Below are 9,010 nucleotides of genomic sequence, written 5' to 3'. Positions count from 1 at the left end.
GAATTTGGACTTTACCACTTGTATTATTGGGATTTGGTTTGCCTGGTGGACCTTTTCTTCTATCCATCAAGCTTCATGGGGGACTTCCAGTGTCCTGGATCATAACTAGAATGTCAGGGTAATCAGATGCAATATAAGATTTCATTTAACCAGAGCAGATGCTTTGACCCCAAAATGTCCCCTAACCTAAGAAGGTAGATGGAGGGCCCCCAAAAGACTACCCCAAGCCAGGGTACAGGCATCTTTTCCAGCAGTCTCTAAGCTGCATCTCAGTGGAAGCTGGAGATCTCGGTTAACACAACTCTGAAGATCGACTTTTATCTTGAAATTTCAATGAAAAATTAACAATCCTGATAACACCGAGTACTAATGGCTTTTATTTCCATTGCAACTGTTTTCTGAGACAGATAATTCCCCTTTAGATTTTCATGAGTTTGGCCCAGAAATCAGATACTCAAGGCATTAAACATACAGGAGCCTGGGACGCCAAGAAAACAGTAGTGTCTGTTTAAGGATTTAACTGTCACAGGCAGCTAAATGTTTTGGGGAGTGAGTTGAGTATATCAGCTCTGCCATTCTGCTGCAGACTGGAAAATCAGATACTAAGAAACACACCCCAGGGGCTCCTGCTTGGGTTTGGACATGGGTGCTCATTTCAGTGATGAACAGCTTGTTGGGCAATGATTCCCAGGTCTTGAGCTATCACTTGTTTTTTTTTAAAGCTCTTTATTGGAATATATTTGCTTTACACTCTGGTACCAGTTTTTGAGGTACACCAAAGTGAATCAGCTGTATTTATACATATATCCCCTGCCCAGCCATAATATTAAAATTAAACTCAACAGAAATGGACAATCTACAAACATCATTTAATAAAAGAAAGAATGTTTTAATATCCCAACAAGCAGGAAGGACAGACTCTCAGAACAAGGGGAAGTTTCCCAAATTGAATACCCATAGCCATCTTAAAGACTTGCTACTTTGTCCTTAGTTCTTATGTCACCGTAGACGGGGAAAACCTCATAGACCAGCCCCCCTCTGCAGTCTGGAATCTGGCTACTGTGAGTAGCCACTAGAGTCGCATGGAGAAGAATTAGGCTTGAGACCCAGCTTGAATGGAGAAGATATTCCAGGGCAAGGATAGGGAGGGATGAGGGGGTGGAAATGGGGGCACAGGAGTTGCCCTGAGAAAGAGTCACTCTGCTCTACGAGGTACTCTCCATGCTGTAATGCTACAGTACATTGCTTGTTTAATTAAGCATCTCTTCCACTGGGCTTTGAGTTCCTTGAGAGCAGGGTCTGTACCTTGTTGCCCTGAGTCACAGAGCTAATTAGATGTGGTAGTGTAGCAAGGGGGCATTTGAAGGAGCAATGGCAAAGCACAAGGGACACACTGTGCTGCTTCAAGGACCCACATGATCTGAGGATTGGAGGCCACACTGGCGATCATCTAATCATGCATGCAGTTTCTGCCTGGTGTAGTAGAAGGGGGCTCCTCCTCCATCCAACCTGGCAGGCTCACCCTGAGCATCAGCCCACAAGATAATTAAAATGTGCCCCAAGGGGAGCTTGACGGGAGTCAGGACGGCTGCTGCTCCAGGAAGGTGCCAGGGGACCGCTAAGCGAAGGCGCGGCTCCGCTGCCTTGGTCCCCGCAGCTGTCTGGGCAGGAGCTGGGGGTGGGGAGCAGCCAGCCTCCTGCCTGCCTGCAGCTTGATCCTCCGGCTTCCCCATTGCCAAGTCTGAGGAGTGTTCTCAGTCCCAAAGTTTTCACTTTTCCCAGGCCCTTGTTCCTCGCAGTCACTTTCTGGAACTCACTCAAGAAAAGCATCATCGACACAGTTATCAGGAGCCAGCAGGGTTCAGTTCCACAACAAGCACCCTTTCCCTGCAGAGCAAGTCCAGCCCATGGGGAAATGGGTGTTGCTTTCTTTCAAGACTCATTTTGGGTGGTTTTTTTTTTTAGCCAATCTGATTTTTGGCAGGTTGTTGAAGCCCAATAGATAGAGCCAGGCTCAGCTAAACTTCCTGCCAGCCCCACCGGGCACTGGGCAGAGGCCAAATGCAAAGCTCACCAAGCAAGCGTGCTGAGGCAAAGGGAGAACGGGATGGGGAGAGGACTCAGGAGCCCAGGAGTGATGACTGAGTGTTTTCATTACCTCGCTCAGTGTGACAACCAGAGCCCCGTTAAACATCTAAAATGCTGTTCGGCAGGGAGAACTGGGCTCCACCTTGGTGGGATTAGCAAGGCTGTGGGTTCTGCGAACTGACTGGCGTGGGTGAGTTTCCCATTGCAAATGTCCTGCCATTTTCCTCTTATGACCTGTTGGGGAGATTTTGCCTTGGGGTACCACTCACTATTCAAAGTCTTGTTGGAAATGGTCTTGTCTAGCATATTACTTATGGGAAGGCATCTCCGTTCCTTTCTCAACATCCAATCCTCTGTGACTCACACCCAACAGAGGTTTTTAAATCCTGAATTCAGGTGAAGACAGTTATGAACCTTGAGGTATCAATCCTACCGCCTGTCTTCCCACCATGGCCGCTCCCTTCAGGCATCACTGGCTAAAACACTGATGGCCCTGGGAGGTCCTACTAAGCCTTATTGTGGCCAGCAAGCAGCAGGTGGGGGTTGGCTAGCAGACAGCTGAAGTGAGGCCCCAGCTAAGGAAGAGGAGACGGAGGGAGAGTTGATATCCCTCTGAAGGTCACGGGGACAGGGTCCCCCACAGGAAAGGTGGGAGAGAATTGAAGATGCTGACACCATTCTTGCAGGAGCCCGAGACTGACCATTTCCTTTCATCACGCGCTGCAGGTTTAGCCTTCCCATCACCTCCCAGAACTTCTGGCTTTGTCTGGAAAAAATGCTAACCAGTTCCTTACAAGAGCTGTCACTGAAGCCCCGGCCAGAGGGCTCATAAAAGACACTGTGTGCCGTGTGAAAGGAACACTGTGCTCCTGGGAGGCTGAGTGGGTGGGGAAGGGGGCAGTCTTGGGCGCGCTCATGGGCAGCCAGAGAAGATGATGGGCTCACCCCCAACTCCTCGCCTCCCTGCCTGCCTGTGCTTGGAATTTCTCCACCAGAGTGACCGCCCCAGGTGGATTAATCATCCAGGATGGACATGCAGGAACCTGGGGGAGAAAGACACAGAGAGCCTGTTATCTGCCTCCCCCTAAAGCATCCCTGGGAAGGTGTTAGGGATTTCCATCTGACAGAAAGAACCCTAGGGGACTGAGGATACTGGGCTCCAGCTGGGGAGTAGGAAGGAGGCACTGGAGAAAAGGGATTCTAGGAGACAGAATTGCCCGGTTCTTCCTCCTGCCCTCCTTGAGTTTGGGCCCAGCCTCTCTCCAGCAGTGGAGGCAGCTGGGTAGAAGAGCACTGGACAGGGAGTCAGGAGGCCCCCATTTGATCTGGCTCTATCCTGCTGCAGGTCAAGGAATCATAAAGCAACAGAGAGCAGCGACAGTCTCAGGAATCATCCAGTTCATCAAAGAGGCCTTTCTCGACAAGCTCTCTTCACCCCCATCCAGATCAGGTCCTGTGTTCCTTTTCTCATCACAGATGGGGATGCCCTGTTTATTTGTGTGAATTTTTTACTGCCTATCACCCCTCCCCACCCCATTTAACTGTAACCTCCACGAGGGCAGAGAGCTTTCTCTGCCTCATTCTCCACTATACTCCAACTCCTCCTATACACCGATATTTACTGAAAGCAGAATCTCTATTCACAAAGTAACCCCATGAGAGAAGTACTATATCCATCTTACAGATGAGGAAATTGGGGCTTAGACAATTTAAATAACAAGTGGAAAAAGCAAACATCACCAGTGGGTCTGAATGACCCTTCCCCCATGCTGCACCACTCTTCTAACCAAGATTACCAGACTCGGGAGATTCTCTTAAGCTGGAGGCCTTGGCTTAGGCTTTGGGGGCTGTGATGTTCTAGTACCAGAGGCCCAAGACATCTGGGAGAGAGGAGGAGAGGGAGAGGGATCACTCTAGGACAGAGGACCGCTCAGAACCTGTATCCCCAGGCAGGTGCCTGGTCTTGCCAAGCCAGGTGCTAGATCGGGGTCCAGGAAGCATAACTCTGTGCACTGGGCTTATCCTCTACCTCGACGTTTCTCTTAAAATTATGAGGGGGAGACAGGATTCACTTTGATGAACTTCTCAGACCAATTACTCTGAAGAGTCTCAAGAAATCCAATGGGGCCTCAGCAGAGAAAACTCCCCAGGAACCATGAAGCAGGCGGCAAGAACAGTCTTCCATCCTATAGAGCAGCTTCGTGGGACCCAGCCTTGAGAGCATCCCGCTGCAGCTAACAAAGCAGAAACAACCCAGATACAAACACGCGAGAATTACGACAACACAGATGGAAACATTTGGAGGTTAAGACAGCCACCGTGACTAGAGAAAGGAAATGCAGCTGGCATGGCTGTTTCTTAACCTAAAATGCATAGGGAAAAATTGGCTTTAAGAATAGCCATTTACCATAAAAATATTCTTTCCTACTTAATGCCGAAATAAAATAGTTTTTTTTTTTTTTTTTGCATCATAACCCCCCCCCCCTTCAGCTATCTCCAACTAAAACTGAACACTTTGAGAGGATGGAATCCATCCTTTCATCTCCTTTCATCTTCATTCCAAGTGGTCAGGTCCCTCCCCACTGAGGTGGGGCTATGGTGAGGATGAGAATGGACAAGGCACGTCAAGTTCAGATCCCAGACAAAGTGGGAAACAAATTCTCCTAAACAAAGGGCTTGGCCCCACTTGTCCTTCTCTGATGCCAACATCACGAGGATTGGTACCGCCAAGTAGAGCCTTTGAGGATCAGATCTGATAACATTTCAAGCTAAAGCAATTGGATTTCTCATAATGTGTGTAAAACCCACTCAGCACTGTGGGTTTCTTGAACCAGGAGAAAGGATGATGAGGAGGCCAAGGGAGCAGCTAGACCTTGGGAAGGATTTCACGGAGGCGAAGTCACACAGACCTGAATGGTACATTACAATCACACTCACACCTCTCTTCAGCTGCAAACAACTCACCCCTGGCTCTGCCTTTCTGTAGAATTCCAAGATTCCACTCCCTTCCTCCACTTCCTCTGCCTTTCCTGCTTTCCATTTTGCTGCCCCAGCCCTCCACCCACCCCCATTTCTAATGTCTTGACATCTTGAGAAATTAGAAACCTCCCTCCCAAAAAAAAAAATTTTTTTAATACCTGTATCCTTGACTCTGTGCTGTTTGAGGAATTATTTCCAACCGGTTGATTAGCAAAACCGATGGAGATGCTGGAGAACACAGCCCCAGCCTGAGTGTGGGGTGAGTGAAAATCTCCTCTGTCTGCTTATTTGTACGGCCAGAGACGGAAGGACTTTGGGTGCTCGGGAGTAACCTCAGAAAAAAAACCCCAGGCAGCAGCAAACTCTCCCAGCACAGTTTTGAAACACCACAGGAGGAGGAAGCCCTCTTTAATCAAATAATAACCAGTCAGAGATAAGGCCTGCTAGGCCGAGCTCAGCTGGCCAATCACACACTTCCTTCCGACCGCAAGGACAAACAGACCCAGGCTTCTGGAGTGAGTTTCAGGGCTTGTTATAATTTAATGATGCTGCTGCATGTGTCTTCTTGGCTTTGCCTGGCGGGATTTTCTGACTAGGAAGGGAGGCTCCGACCTCAGGAACCCCACTCTCAGTGGAGGTGCCTGGCGCAGGGGCGGCCGCTGAGGACCCTGAGTGATCACGTGGCACCCAGCTCCCTGCACAGCTGCTTCCCCATCACCGAGAGTCCTCGCTGCTGCAGGGAAGCAAGCTTGGCTCAGCATGGGGCGAGCGCATTTGACACCAGATGTGCTAACTCATTGCCTGTGACCCTGAAGAGGGCGTGGAGACCCCAGTGACTCGCCCTCACACGTTGGAGATGCTTCACGTGCATTTGCTAGGAGTCCTTGATTAGCAGTGACTTTGAGCTTTTCTCTGTTCTTCCGCCTTCCCAATCACCCTCCCCTTCCAGGGCTGTCAGTGCTCCGTTAGGCCACAGAGGTATCATAAAGAGGGTGGGTTCTGGAAGCCTGGCAGGCCTGGGAGTGAATGATGGCCCTCTGTCTCTCTAATATGCCACTTTAGCCCCTTTCTCACTGAGTTGTTGCAAGGATGAAATGGGAGAACTCTGCCAGGTCCCTGGGAGGCTCTTAAGGGCCCAGAGGAGGTGTAAACAAACCCTTAAGTGGTGTTGATATATTAGAGGTCAATATCTAAAGGAACTTAGGGAGAACCCCTTTGTTAGGTGAATAACATTTAGCATCAGCAGAATCAATTTTAGGGCATTTCATCAGCCCCAGCAGGGACCCCCTTCCACTAGCAGTCATTCCCCTCTCCCTACCCCAACCTCCCCGTCAGCCACTCACTCTATGGTATTTATTTGGCATCTCTCACTGGGGAAGCACCACGGGGGAGCCCTCCGCCCTCATGAAATGATGTTACAGCACAGGAGACAGGAGTTTACTAGAGTCCTCAGTGCGTGGAGCCAATGGCAGGGTAGTGAAGGGGGCTTTGTCACAGAGGATTTGGTCCCATCCAAAGGGAGCAAGAGAGAAACCAGCAACGGTGCACGGGAAATGGACTCAAGTCAGAGGGCCAAGGGCAGCCAAACCTTCCTCAAAGGAACAGGTATCAGACTAGGGGGAGAAAGAGGAAAAGCAGAGTTGTGTTGCCACTCCTTTTCGAAAAATATGTAACAGCCTCATGAAGATGAATTCCCACACTGTACAATTCTCCCATGTAAAGTATATCATTCCCAGTGATTTCGAGTATATTCACACAGCCGTACAGAATCAATTTTAGAACGTTCCATCACTCCGAAAAGAAACTCTTTCTCATTAGCAGTCATTCCTCATCCGCAGCCCTCCATTCCCACCTCCATCGGCTCTTGGCAACCACCCATCTACTCTGCCTCCCACAGATTTGCCTGTTCTGGACATTTCACATAAATGGAATCATACACTATGTGGCTTTTGTGACTGGCTTCTTTCACTTGCCATAATGTTCTCAAGGTTCACGTCATTGCTTTTTGCTGCTGGATAACATTCCATTGTAAGAACATACAGCAATCTGTTTTTCCATTCATCCATCGGGGGACATTTGGATTGTTTCCACTATTTTGCCGTTACAAATAATGCTGCTCTGGACATTCTACACTCTCTTTTACCCACAAACTCACAATCTCATAGCAGGGAAATAAGAAGGAAACAAAGCAGGTGAAAGAAGTCACTTTTGAAGGACATCACTCTAGCCAGAAGTAGACTATCACAACAGTAGCTGAGCCTGATACTCACACAGATTTTCATAACACATAAAGCACTGTCAGACATTCCCTCTCATGTAATCCTCCCTTCAACCCTAGGGATGCGGGAGGTATTCTTTTTATTGCCATTTTAAACATAAGGTCATAAAGAATAAGAAAGTTTGGGTAACTTGCCAAAGTCACCCAGCCAAGAACTGAGCCAGAATTAACTTCTATTTCTTTGTACACCAGCTCTTCACACACAAAACGGGCTTTATTCTTCTCTTACATACTCAGACTTGGCTTCCAGGATGCGTAGTTCAAGGGAGAAAAAAAAAAAAAAAAAAGGAAGAAGAAAGAAAGAAAAAGAGATTTGGCATTACTCATGGAGAAAATGGCAATTAGGTCAACAAATAGTCATTACTGTCTGCATTTTCAAAATTTGTACTTAAGGCTCAGAAAGATTAAATATCTTATCTAAAGGCACAGAGCTAGTGAGACACCCATTGCTGACTTAAAGGCAACTATGTATGCCCAAACACAGGCTAGTTCAGCTTACTCTCTTCCAAACATCCAACTGAGAGCAGTAAAGGTCGTGGTTGTTCAGATGGGAGGAAGGGTAACTTTGGAGGGGGCACTGCAGGTGAGGGTGGGCCTGGGTGAAGAAGATACCGTACACAGCAGAGGGTGTGGAAGGCCATAGGGAACAGGAGAGTCTGAGGATGCAGAGAAAAGAGGGCTGTGCAGAGAAGAACAGGAGGAAAAAACAGAGAGAACGTGGGGAAGAGTCCAGTTGAAAGGCTGGCCAAGTTCCCAGTTTGTCCCGTGGCCAGGAATGTTTCATCCAAACCCTTGTGGTCACTTGGTAAACAATATGAACAGATGTTCTGAGTGGAACAGTGTGGGAAAAATATCAACCAGGGACAGAGCTAGAGAATCCACCTAGCTTCTTATCACCTGTACAGCCCCAACCAAAGAGCACAGTCCTGCACCACTGGAGGGGAATCCTCCCAACAGCAGGAGGCAAAGATCTCCATGGGGAGAAATGAGGCCAAGCAGGCCAGGTGAGCCCAAGGGATGGGCATGGACAGCGCTCGCCTCTGAGATGGAGATTCCAGGGTAAAGTGCTTCTCACCTGGGAGTAGGGATCACAGAGGGAACAGCAGGGATGTGGGCGTGCCGGGGGTCTGGAACCAGCCAGGCGGCTCACGGCTCTGGATCTCGATTCATTGCACCAAGACCATGCCAACTTTATTTGATTTCCTTGGGCCTATTACTTGAAGCATTCAGTACACAGCAGGCAAGCCACTCTCAGAAAAAGTCGGTTAGAAAAATCTCTCTAAGGTTAAGAAGCACATCCAAGCTAGTCCCAGGCCCCTCAAATCTCTGAGCCATCTGTAAGATCTACTTCTGGGAAATGAAAGGCTATCTTTAGATCTCCTCCTGCATCAGAGCACCAGAGATTATTGGGAACCAGCATATAGAACAAGGCCAGCACCTATCAGTAGGTTCATCTTAGTGGGAAGAAACCAGTATTTATTGGCACCTACCAGATAGGTGGCCAGGTCCCAGATAAATGCTTTCCCTGTCGTATTTTCTCTTCACAAAAACCTGTAGGGTAGGAATACTTATACCCATTTCACAGGATGAAAGAGTAGAGCTCAGAGAGGTGAACTAGCGCGCTTGAGGTCACACAGTTAATATGTGGCAGAACAAGAATTTGAG

General features: G+C 48.5%; 1 protein-coding gene across 1 annotated transcript in view; it reads right to left on the bottom strand.

Annotated features, from left to right (window-relative positions):
* Positions 1 to 5,443, bottom strand: part of GPAM (glycerol-3-phosphate acyltransferase, mitochondrial) — a 63,494-nt gene extending 58,051 nt beyond the window's left edge. Inside the window, exon 1 of the mRNA XM_057735803.1 lies at positions 5,226 to 5,443. The gene's annotated coding sequence lies outside the window, so the exon portion shown is untranslated. The remainder of the gene's footprint in view (positions 1 to 5,225) is intronic.
* Positions 5,444 to 9,010: the final 3,567 nt, after the last annotated feature.

Source organism: Hippopotamus amphibius, chromosome 5 (assembly GCF_030028045.1).
Source record: "Hippopotamus amphibius kiboko isolate mHipAmp2 chromosome 5, mHipAmp2.hap2, whole genome shotgun sequence".
Taxonomy (NCBI): Eukaryota; Metazoa; Chordata; class Mammalia; order Artiodactyla; family Hippopotamidae; genus Hippopotamus; species Hippopotamus amphibius.
This window is presented reverse-complemented; position numbering and strand designations above follow the sequence as displayed.